Source organism: Nicotiana tabacum, chromosome 18 (genome assembly GCF_000715075.1).
Source record: "Nicotiana tabacum cultivar K326 chromosome 18, ASM71507v2, whole genome shotgun sequence".
Taxonomy (NCBI): domain Eukaryota; kingdom Viridiplantae; phylum Streptophyta; class Magnoliopsida; order Solanales; family Solanaceae; genus Nicotiana; species Nicotiana tabacum.
This window is the reverse complement of record NC_134097.1, coordinates 119,232,490-119,244,401: the sequence shown is the minus strand read 5'-3', so window position 1 is coordinate 119,244,401 and position 11,912 is coordinate 119,232,490. Positions and strand designations below refer to the sequence as shown.

The 11,912-nt window shown below is 38.9% G+C and overlaps 1 long non-coding RNA gene across 1 annotated transcript; it reads right to left on the bottom strand.

Annotated features, from left to right (window-relative positions):
• Window positions 1–7,105: 7,105 nt before the first annotated feature.
• LOC142172827 (uncharacterized) lies at window positions 7,106–10,939 on the bottom strand. Its single transcript, XR_012701794.1, has 3 exons — window positions 10,689–10,939; window positions 7,534–7,558; window positions 7,106–7,442 (listed from the first exon to the last, which is right to left on the bottom strand). It is a non-coding gene; the product is annotated as an uncharacterized LOC142172827 (long non-coding RNA).
• Between the last annotated feature and the right edge of the window lie 973 nt (window positions 10,940–11,912).

The window sequence follows — 11,912 nt, the reverse complement described above, 5'->3', positions numbered from 1 at the left end:
TCCTTAATTTTGACAAAAGCCTTCTGACAATCCTTGGTCCAATTGGTTTCAGCATCTTTCCTCAACATTTTGAATATGGGTTCACATATTACCGTGGACCATGATATGAAGCAACTGATGTAGTTGAGGCTTCCCAGAAAGATCATCATGTCCTTTTTGCTCTTTGGTGGTGGTAACTCTTGGATAGTCTTAACTTTGGACGGGTCCAACTCGATTCCTCGGCAGCTGACAATGAATCCCAACAGCTTTCCTGCAGGAACCCCGAATGCACATTTTGCAGGGTTCAATTTTAGATTGTACCTCCTTAGACTGTCAAAGAACTTTCTCAACATACATCTCTATTTCCTTGTATATCATATCATGGAAGATGGTCATCATGGCTCTCATATAAGTAGCCCCAGCATTCTTTAGACCGAATGGCATCATTTTGTAGCAATACACTCCCCACGGTGTAATGAAAGTTGTTTTCTCTGCTTCTTCTTCATCCATCCAGATCTGGTGATAGAAATCTACAAAGGATTGGAGTTCATTCTTGGCACAATTGTCGATCTGGATGTGTATATTTGGTAGTGGGAATTCGTCCTTAGGACTTGCTCTGTTTAAATGCCGATAGTCAATACACACCCTGACTTTCCCATCTTTATTCGGAACTGGTACAACGTTGGCTAACCAGGTTGGATACTCAACTACCCTGAGAACTTTGGATTTTATCTGCTTAGTGACTTCCTCTTTAATTTTTAGGCTCATATCTAGTTTGAATTTTCTGAGTTTCTGCTTCATCGGCGAACACATTGGATTGATGGACAATTTATGATCCACTATGGATGTGCTCAGGCCCGTCATGTCATCATATGACCATGCAAAAATATCCTCATATTCTTTCAGGAAACGAGTGTATTCTTCCTTCTCTGACGGTGATAAGTGAATGCTTATGCGAGTTTCTTTGACGGTTTCGGAATCTCCCAAATTGATTACTTCGATTTCGTCCAGATTGGACTTAGGTTTGTTCTCAAAGTTCTCAACTTCTCTAACAACTTCCTCAGGTATTTCATCCTCTTCTTCTGAGTCACTATCCTTATATTGCATTGTCTCATTTCATGTCACAGTTATCGGTTTATCAGAAAAAGTAATAATAATGTTGTAGAAGAAAAATGTGAAAGATAATAATGAATACTAAATAATAATGAATTAATTTAATTTGAAAATATCCAAAACAGGTACGCTTCGATGACTTGAGCAATTATTTCGAAACAAAATGTGTCTTTAAAACAAAATTACTGAAAATATCTTAAATGCGTATCATGGCTATTAAAACAAGTCAGGCTAATTGCCAAGCTACCCAGGAACTCGGCAGGCCTGGGATAGTGTGGCAGTTCAATACTTGAGAACAAATTCCTTCTCCGCAGTCTGAATGGTGAGGCCTTCTTCCTCCTCCTCCTCAAATATCACATTGCAATCCATATTTTCGTTTTCTAGGAACAAGTTTCTCAACCCAGCCAAAGCTTCTTCCTCTGCAGATCCCTATATTGTATCTGCCTAGTGAAAAGTTTGACTCGGATGTGGCACTGGCTGCTCGAGAGGGTAATAAAGACCACACCATGGTGGCGACTAATCATTATACTCTTGCCAGGTGTATGGATATCCCAGCCTGAAAGTTGTGCTGTGACGTTTCAACTGTATTAGTTTGGTAATGCCATGGAGTTTCTTCCCAAGCCTTTTGCCGGGTTCATACCCAGACCATGCCAGTATGCTTTTTATTTTGTTACTCCACCACTTGTCCTTCTCAATTGCGTTGACAATGTGGTGATAAGTCTCTCCACCCAGCCTTCTTCTATTCTCGACATTTGGAACAGTTTGACTGGTGTAAATGGGGTTACTTCCATCCCCTTGAATGATTACCTCCTGATGGTTCCATTCGAATTTCACGGCCTAGTGTAGTGTGGAAGCCACAACCCCAACGACATATATCTAAGGTCGTCCCAATAGAAGATTGTATGTAGATGATATGTCTAGTACTTGGAACTCAACATCGAACCAAGTTGGTCCCATCTGCAGGCAAAGGTTAATCTCTCCAATCGTGGCCCTTTGAGATCCATCAAATGCTTTCACGTTCATACTCCCTGCTCGTATCTCATGGAAATATTTTCCCAACCTTTTTAAAGTAATAAATGGACAAATGTTGAGGCTTAAACCCCCATCTATTAAGACCCTGGCGATGAATTTGTCCTCAAACCGTACTATGATATGTAAAGCCCTGTTGTGACTTAATCCTTCAGGTGGTAGTTTATCTTCGTGGAAGATGATCTTGTGAATTTCTAGTACTTGCCCTACCATGTTGGTCATCTCTCCACTAGTGATATTGTTGGGCACATAATCTTCATTCAATACCTTTATCAGAGCACTCTTATGCGCCTCCGAATTTTGCAATAGCGACGGGATGGATATCTGGGCGGGAGAATTGTTTAAATGATCGACGACAGAGTAATCTCTCACTTGTACTTTCCCCCAAATATCATCTGGTCTAGTTTCAATGACAGGATGTTTGGTAGCAGCCTCCTTGCTTGATCCTCCCAAATTTTCGGGTGAATAGATCCTTCCAGTTCTGGTCATTCCCTGTGTAGCACTAGATTCTTCCATCTTTGTTTTTCTCTCTCTCCTAGCTTCAACAACATAATCCCTAGGTATGGTGTTGGACTTGAAAGGAGGTATGGGTGCTCCTATCACTGTGAAAGGTGTGGCCACTTTACCTTAAATGGAACAGGTGTGGCTACAGGTGGTGTTACTTCTACCTCAAATGGAACCGATGCGGTTACCTCAACCTCAACTGGTGGTTGTACCTGAACCACAATAGAATTGAGTGTGACTGTGGGCTTCTTAGGATCGTCACCCTCTTTGATAAGTCCAATTGATCCCTAGGGATCCCACTCCTCGTCAGTTTCTATCACGTTGATCCCTTTGCCCCTATGATCTGGAAGAGGATTGTTGCGGACGTTGGTTGCAGCTTCCTTCGCCTGTATGACCTTATCATCAATAAATTTCTGGATCTTATCTTTCAATGTCCGGCACTAGTCAATAGTGTGCCCTTTCATACCGGAATGATATGCACAAGTTTTATTCGGGTTGACCCATTGAGATGAATTCTCCATTGCCACAGTAGGAATAGGGGTAACATAACCAGCAGCCTTCAACCTTTCGTACAGCTGGTCGATGGGTTCAACAATGGCGGTGTACTGTCTGGGTGGTTTACGATCAAAATTAGGTCTAGGTTTTTGATACTTTTGACAGGTTGGAGGCGAATGATAATAGGTTGGTTGGGTGTTATAAGTGTGGTAGGTGGTGGCAGGTTGGAAATATCTGGGAGGTGAGGGTTGGTATTTAGGTGGATGTGTTTTGTATGTGAGTGGAGATTTTGGGACTTGGGCCACCATTACTGTCCTTACTTCTTTCTTCTTCGACATACCACCTGATTGCAATGCCTCAAAATTTGTCACCATCACGCTTTTAATACCCTCTTCAATCCTTTCTCCGAGTTTGATGATATCGAAGAACTTATGGTTCTCAATAACTATTAGCCTTTCATAATATTATGGGTCTTGTGCCCTGATAAAGAACTTGTTCATCTGTTCCTCGTCTAATGCTAGTCTGACCTTGGATGCTTCCGACCTCCACCGAGTAGCATACTCGTGAAAAGTTTCAGTTGGCTTCTTTTTTAGGTTCTGGATATAGAAAACATCCGGTGCATTCTCTGTATTAAACCTGAATCGGTCCATAAAATATGATGCCACGCTCACCCAACTGGCCCACCTCTTAGGATTTTGGCTCATATACCAGGATAGGGCATCTCCGGTAAAACTTCTCATGAAGAGCATCATTCGAATCCTTTCATCTTTCCGACCCCCACGAGCTTGTCACAATAAGTTCTTAGATGAACCTTGGGATCACCCGTTCCATCAAACATTTCAAACTTGGGAGGTTTGTAACCCTCCGGTAATTCCAAATCTGGTTGTATGCATAAAACCTCATAGTTCATACCTTCTATCCCTTTACCTCCTTCAACACCCTGAACTCAACTTGTCAACTTCTTGAGCTCCTCGACCATGTTCTTGATGAGCATGTCCTTCTCGGCAAATTCTGGAGCGTGTGATGTTGGTTGAGTAGAGTGAGGTAACGTTTCCACGTATATGGGATTGTTTTGGTGGGTGCTAGGGGTTGGAGTGTAGTGGTGATCGTTGGTGGAGTCTTGAGGATCGGGAATAGGTGGTGGTGTGTTCTGATGAGTGTGATAGGTAGTGGATTGTGGGTACTAGGTTGGTTGATGATGGTGTTGAGGAGGAATGGGTACTGGTGGAGGATTAGGATTTTGTGGAGGAGTTGCATATTGATGGGGTGCGGGGGGATTTTGTGGATGTTGGCTTGGCGTGTTTTGAGGAGGTGCTGGGTTTTGAGCATTTTGTTGGTTGACGTCTAGGGCTTTTAGGGTGAAGGAGAGGTTTGCTAAGTTGCGGACCTGCACAAGTTCTCCTTGTAACTCCAGTATTTTCTGCTCCAATCGTAGGACCAAATCATTCTGGGCCAGAGTACTCTGACCGTTTGAAGTTTCAATATTCTCAGCATTTTCTTTTCGGATACCACTCAAATCATCCATCTTAGCTTTTCCTCTACTTTCGGATTACTTGAAGAAGGAGGAGGTGGAGGGCCTCTAGATCTGGTGTGATATGCTGATGATGCCAGTATGTGCGAACCAACCTTAGGGGATGGGAATAGTAAAAATAAAGAAAAACAAAAGGTAAACAAGTCAGTAAGGATTCTAAAAAGCATTTGTAGGATTTAAACATGTATTGCAGAAACGTAAATTCGTGTCCTAATTTGGGGAACCTCGTTGTGCCGGAGGTAGGCCTAGCGACAAATACATTTGGAGAATTTCAGTGCCAATAATTGCCTCATTTCATTAATGTAAAAATAGATGAATCTAATACAACACTAAATAAGATAAGCCATTTATGGCACTTGGCCTTATTACATTTGAAAAAGTAAATAAACCTAATCTACTTGGTCCCAGAATAACCTTCTCCAGGCTTGATGTTTTTGGCTTCGTCGATCAAATTCCCCAATTCTCGCAGGTTCAGCAATAGGTATGCCCTTGCTAAATGTCCTCCTTCGCTTCCTTCTGCGTTCTGGCAATTAGTGACTCTCTTCCTCATTTTCCCACCAATTCCATCAAATTTTACTTCAGATATTCCAACCTTTCGCTTGATCTAACAAACATCTCCCTCCATTCATTAATTAGTTCCATATCGATCTTGTGTTGCTCCAGATGTTTGGCCTTGGACTCGTGAACTCTTTTGCGCAGTTTGTTATATTTCACTTGCGCTTCGACAACTTCATCTATGACTTTGTTCCCTCAACCAATTCCTAGTTCAACTATCCCTGCTAAGTTGTCTTCTAACCATGATGGATAGAAGTGCACATGCCCTGCGTGATACCGATCTGGTTTGATGGTGTCCCTTCCTACAATGATCTTCAAGTGCCACATATCCTGAGCTTCACATGTGTATGGAACGTCGTCATCCTAAAAATCTGCCCTATAGTGACTCATTTTAGAAACTCGCGGTATGACCTACTTCTTACCTGCCTATCTCATAAGCCTGATGGGAGAATAAGAGTATATTCCCCTTAACCCGATCAGTACCAAGTGTAGAACATCGCTAAATATGATGATGAACTCGTCGGTAGGGAACCATTCGAACATCCATTGAACTTGATCCTCGGTCAAATTACTGAAAAACTGTGCCCATCCTATAGCATTCTCGGGTTGAGCAAACCTGTCTGGGATATAGGCTATTCTCTTAGGATTATGGAAAGCTATGTGATCATTCCACGACCTTCGCGGGAGCTCTTGACGGTATTGACCTCTTTGGAGATGCTCTAACAACCAAACTTGTAGCAGCAGATTGCAACCTTCAAAGTATTTGTACCCTTTGTGACAGTGCTCTAAGGCCTGGTATATGTCTGCTATGATCATAGGGACAATGGTATACGTTTGCCCCTCGATCCCATCCATCAAAGTTTTGGTTACCATGGTCAGTCTGGTGTGGATTTTATCCCCTTGGATCAAGAACACTATCATACCCAAAAAGCAGACGATGAACACAAAAACCCTGCGGTGAATCCAACCCAAGGAAGTGATGGAGAATTCGTCATGAAAAATACGATAAGATCTGATGTGGTCGTATCGTTCATAGAGGAAGTCAAAGGGTATGTAAGACTTCTTCAGGCATTCCAAGTCCTCATTCTTTCTCAGACCCATCATTTTTAGAAACCTTTTGGGAGTGCGATTTTCTGGAACCAATAAACCAGGACTATCCCAAGGTAGCCCAGCAAATCCCCCTATTTCTTCCAAGAGAGGGGTTATGTTTCCAAAATGAAACACGACTCTTTCTTTGTCCTAGAATATTGTGGCAGCTTCGATCAACATGTTGTTCAGTTGGAGGTCCAGTAGAGAAGGCAAACTTCCCAAGACCCTTTTCACATGATTTTTATCACTTGATGGAAGATCCTCCCACCAATCTAGCAGCAGTGGTGGTATGTTACGGACCATGCCAAACCTGGGGACTTTCTGCAAAACAAATATGGTTAGGCCATTTCCCCCTCCAAATTTTACTATTTATACATCAATTATTAGCGTATTGGCACTTATTTCTCCAAAATTAATGCACAAAATCATGGTTTCGTCCGTTGGGATTATGGAAACCCTAGTGGACTTTTGGACGAGGCTTGTCTTAAAGGGTTATTATGTGGACGACATATTAACCCAGCTAGGTTTGACCATGATGCATGTACAATTAATTAGAGTAAGATTTCTATAGAGGTCTAGACTGGTACCCTCAAGTGGATAACTTGAAGGGGAAATGCACGGAACCGTCGACTGCACTGCTGATCGACTAGTTTTTCCGCAAACAAGCCTTTTTGAATTTAAAGGGTGATATATAGGAAGGGCGCAAACACTCATCAAACATTGCTATAGGATTGATTACGCACGAGTGGAATATGATGTTAAGCATGATTTATGCAACAATAAATAGCATGTTATCACATATTTGCACGTTAAAAATGATAAATGCGGTATTTAGTAATTGAAAGACGTTTAAGAAAGAAAACAAGGAGACAAGCCAGTTTCTGTAGTAAAGGAAATCATAAATGCTTGAAAATAAGCAATTAAATATATATAAAGGGGAAAGGGAAAGGGTGCGCACATATTTAATAGAATAAAGCATGTTTAAGACTAATTCACAAAAAGCAAGTTTATTATGGCAAGAGCCTAATTTCCTCAGCAGAGTCGTCATGCTGTCGTGCCCCATTTTTCCTCGTGGAGTCCGGGTTTCGACATTTTGGGATAACTCCTTTCCTTTTGGGATTGGGTAAGGGATTTGAAGAGTCACCACCTAATGGATTAAGGTGTGTTAGGGCACCTAGAATAATTAACTCATGAAACCAGTTTACATCACCAGAGATTGGGTAAGGGTTCGAAATTACCTTTAGGTGAAGGTGTTAGGCACTCCTTGAGATCCACAACGGTGGGTCCCAGCCAAATTCAATTAAGCGAATTAGTCTTAAAGGAAAGTTAAACAATTTTAATAAAATAGATAATTACTTTAAAACAAGAATTAAAGGGGTCATACGTTTTTTAGTCTATAGGATCATTTCCATGCAATACTTGGTAACTTTTCCCAAATTTGGGTGTTACACATAGCATTAGCGCACAGGTCATCATATCCTTTACTACCCCATTACTATCTTTCAGTTGTTACCTAAGCATTCTAATAGCTTCTAATGCATACCTTATGCGTCCATTACCCATCCCTCACCTATAGTCCTGGAAGTGTTTAGGACGTCTATTTTGGATGGATCTAGACTCACCTACGCTGCTTAAAAATGAGAAAACCAAGTGACAAACAAAATTCAGATAGGACTATCAGATAAGGAGCAAATAAGGCTCATGTTAACCTCCACAAATAACCAACCAATGCACACAATTCAAACAAACAAAGTTTTATAGTTTAGGATCCTATAGACAAGATATCTAGATGAGCATGAACAGAATATATAACAGCTTTATTAAAGCGAGCAGCAGTACCTATCAATTTGCCTACTGATTCTTGTTAATATTCTGAATCTGGGCATGTTTCAAGCATCAAAATCATAGTTTTTTTAGACCCATAATTCTTAATTACCCTACAAGCTTGCCTAAGTGAGGACCAGAGAAGAATCCTATAGGCATGGAATCTAAAACTATTTATTAACGACTATAGTTTATAAACTAATTACTAATTTTAACAAACATGCTTTCTAATTTACAGAGTCAGTTAACTCCTATAAACATGATTTCTAGGTGTTGGGACTGATTTACTTATTTCTATAGTCATGATACCTGAATTGCAGAAACTGATTTTAAATCTCCTATATGCATGATATCTAAATTGCAGAAACTAATTTTAAGTTCTCTATATGCATGATATCTAAATTGCAGAAACTGATTTTAAATTCCCTATAGGCATAATATCTAAATTGCAGAAACTAATTTTTAAATCTCCTATAGGCATGAAATCTATGTGGTCAGAGCCGTTAACAAATTGCCAGGCAAGTTCAGTAGTTTACACAAAGAATATCCTATAGACATGATCTCTAATTTACATTGAGATTGAGAATATATGCATAGAACATGGATTCTTGATGTAGAATTGATAAAACAACCTATAAACAGGATTTCTAAGATGCCAAGAATGGAACTCCAAATTTCAAACAGTGGGATAAGATCTTATAGGCATGATTTCTAATGGTATGCACATAAAGAATGACAATCTACAGACATGGATTCTACCCGAACCTGACAAGGATATAAAAAAAACCTCCCCAGCTTTTACTAATAACCCATATCTGTTCCTTATAGAGATTATTATAGCCCAGAATAAATTATATAAAAGTAGCTATTACACTATAGGAAGCTTTAGCAGGCCCAGTATGAACCTGGGAACTAGGCCTTCAAACATAACAACTTTGGAGCATAATGGTAATCCATCCATTGCATATAAAATTGGGCTCCTGGTGTGTCAAAGTTCCCAAGGGCCTCAGGGATCCCGGGCAATGCTCACACCAGGACCACACTCAGAGAAACAGTCCATAAAAAGATTGGAAGACTAACCCCAATGTGTCAGAGTTCAGAGGAGTCTCAAAGACCCTAAGCAGTGCTCACACTGGGGGTGGTAGGAACCTAAATAACTAAGAGTGGAAGTTTGAAAACTAGTACATAGAGGGTAAGGGGTAATAGGTTTAGAAATCATCACATACAGAACAGTAACAGAACTGCACCAAAAAATAAACAAACTCATGTTCAACATATAGCTCAACTAAGCTGATATTTGTTCAGACTAAATACTCATAACAGCATTTAAAGTAATCATAAAAGCAAAGATACTTGAACTAACATATAGAATTAACCACACATTACATGCTTAAAATATCTAACAATAGTCAGAATAGGGAACATATAGCTGAATTGGACAAGGAACATATAGCTGAAAGTAACTTAGTCTAGCATTATCACTGAGTGGGATCATGTAGTCATAGAGAAAACAAAACCATGCTGAAAATTTAAATAGACTAATTGAATAAGGCATATAAAACAGAATAGAATATCAGGGGTTAAGGTATACCAGTTGAGAAGAAAGAAAGCAAAGATTCAGTAGCAGTTAAGTTCCAGAACAATTTGGCCTTGGCTTTCAGTCGGCCAAATAATAGCCACTTAGTACAGAAATTAGAACAGGAGCAAGAGAGAAAGCTTAAGTTTTTTGTAGTGAGAATATGAGAGTTCAAGTGTCTTCTAAAGGGGTAAAGGGGAAGGATTTTTATAGCATACAATAGTGTAAAACCAAATAAGGCAGGAGAATCAATGGCACACAAATAAGGCAAAAAGATCAGTTAATCAGTCAATTAGGGCTAACAAAAATTAATTAATTAATAGGATAGAATCGAGCAAATACCACTTAATTTAAGGAAAATCTCATACAGAATCAATCAATAATTAAGAATAAGGTTAAATAAGGTAAGAAATAATTCCAAAATCAATTTAGGAGTCAGAAAGCAAAGTCAAGCGGGTAATACGGATAGTTAATCACATAAATAAAGTAAGAACTGGTAAAATCTTAAAAAAGAAATAATGGTACTAAAAGGAAAGGTGATTTACAAACCCTAATTTAGGTAAGTAGAATTAATTAACACCTAATTAACAGAATCAAATGTAAACAGGCAAAAGACAATAGAATAAATAGGCAAAGAATCAAAACCCTAAGAAATACCAAGACATATAGATGGATCTTGATTAAATCAAGTAAAAATCAGTCGAAAAGTAAAATAGGAAAATTAGAGATGAAATCATTTAAACGCTAATTTTTTTTTTTTGCAGAAATCTATTAGAAATTAAAAACCTACCTTTTAAGATAAATTAAATCGATCAATAATAGTAAAAATAGAAAATTTTAAGGGAGAAATACCAGACAAACACATAATCATTTCAGATCTAAAGAGATCTAAACAGATTCAACCAAAAAATAGATAGATTCATAAAAATAGACAGAAGCGAATCAAATCTGGTTTGAACCAAAGATTTGAATCCCCAAAAATACGAACAATACCTGTACTCATAGGTATCGGAGTGAACATAGACGGAATAATCGAGAAAGAAGAGACTTTGAACCAGATTTGGTTCGAGTCTCTTGAAATTCACATCAAGCAGCATAGAAATCGTGTAATCAGTAGAGGGGTGAGGCCAGATAACGCATGAAATTGAAGGAAAACCCCATGGATCAAGGGGGATATCAGTGACGGCGGGCTAGGGTTAGAGGGGGTGAGAAAGAAGAGAGGAAAGAAGGGATTCAGAGGTGATGGGTTTGGGGGAAATTAGGTAGGGTTAGGAGATTTAGTTAATTAAAAAAGGAAGGTGGATCAATTGCAGGCTGGGGCGTGTTATGAACGGGTAGGGTAATTGGGTCAGGGTAATTTAATTTAATTGGGCTAGGGTAGAAATTGGGCTAAGGTCCGAAAATTAAAAGAGGCTATATTTTAAATACCCAATTAATTTGATAAAATAATTTATGAAAATAGCCAATAAATGATAAAAGTGTTATCTATGCATGAAAATAATTTAAAATAATTACTAATATTATAAAAATATAAAAAGTTATTTTTCGTGCAAATAATGTAATTATGCATATATGGGCTATTATTGCAAAGTTATTGGAATTATAGCCTAAAGATAAAAATATAATTATGCATAAAATGATAAAGCTTAATATAAATATAAATGATAAAAATCAAGTAATAAATCATTATAAAATTATTTGTGATGCAATTAGTAATAATTTAGATAATAAAATGCTGGAATAAATTAATTAAAATCTTTTTAAAAATTACATAAAATTATGAAAAATACCGGTTGATGTTGATGCACTATTTTGAATGTATATATGCATTTAAAAAATATATGAGGAAAAAATTGGGTATCAACAATAGGGAGCCATCTGGATGCTCGACTGATAAATGTTGTTGTAGGAAAACTCCACTAATGGCAAGAATTGATCCCAAGAACCTCCAAAGTTAATGACACAGGCGCGAAGCATATCCTTCAAAATCTGAATAGTACACTCGGACTAACCGTCCGTCTGAGGATGAAATGTTGTGCTCAACTCGACTCGTGCACCCAACTCACGTTGTACTGCCCTCCAGAAATGCGAGGTAAACTGCATACCTCGGTCAGAAATGATAGACACGGGCACACCATGAAGACGGACGATCTCACGGATAAAGATCTTTGCCAACCACTCTGAAGAATAGAAAACTGCCACTGGAATGAAATGCGC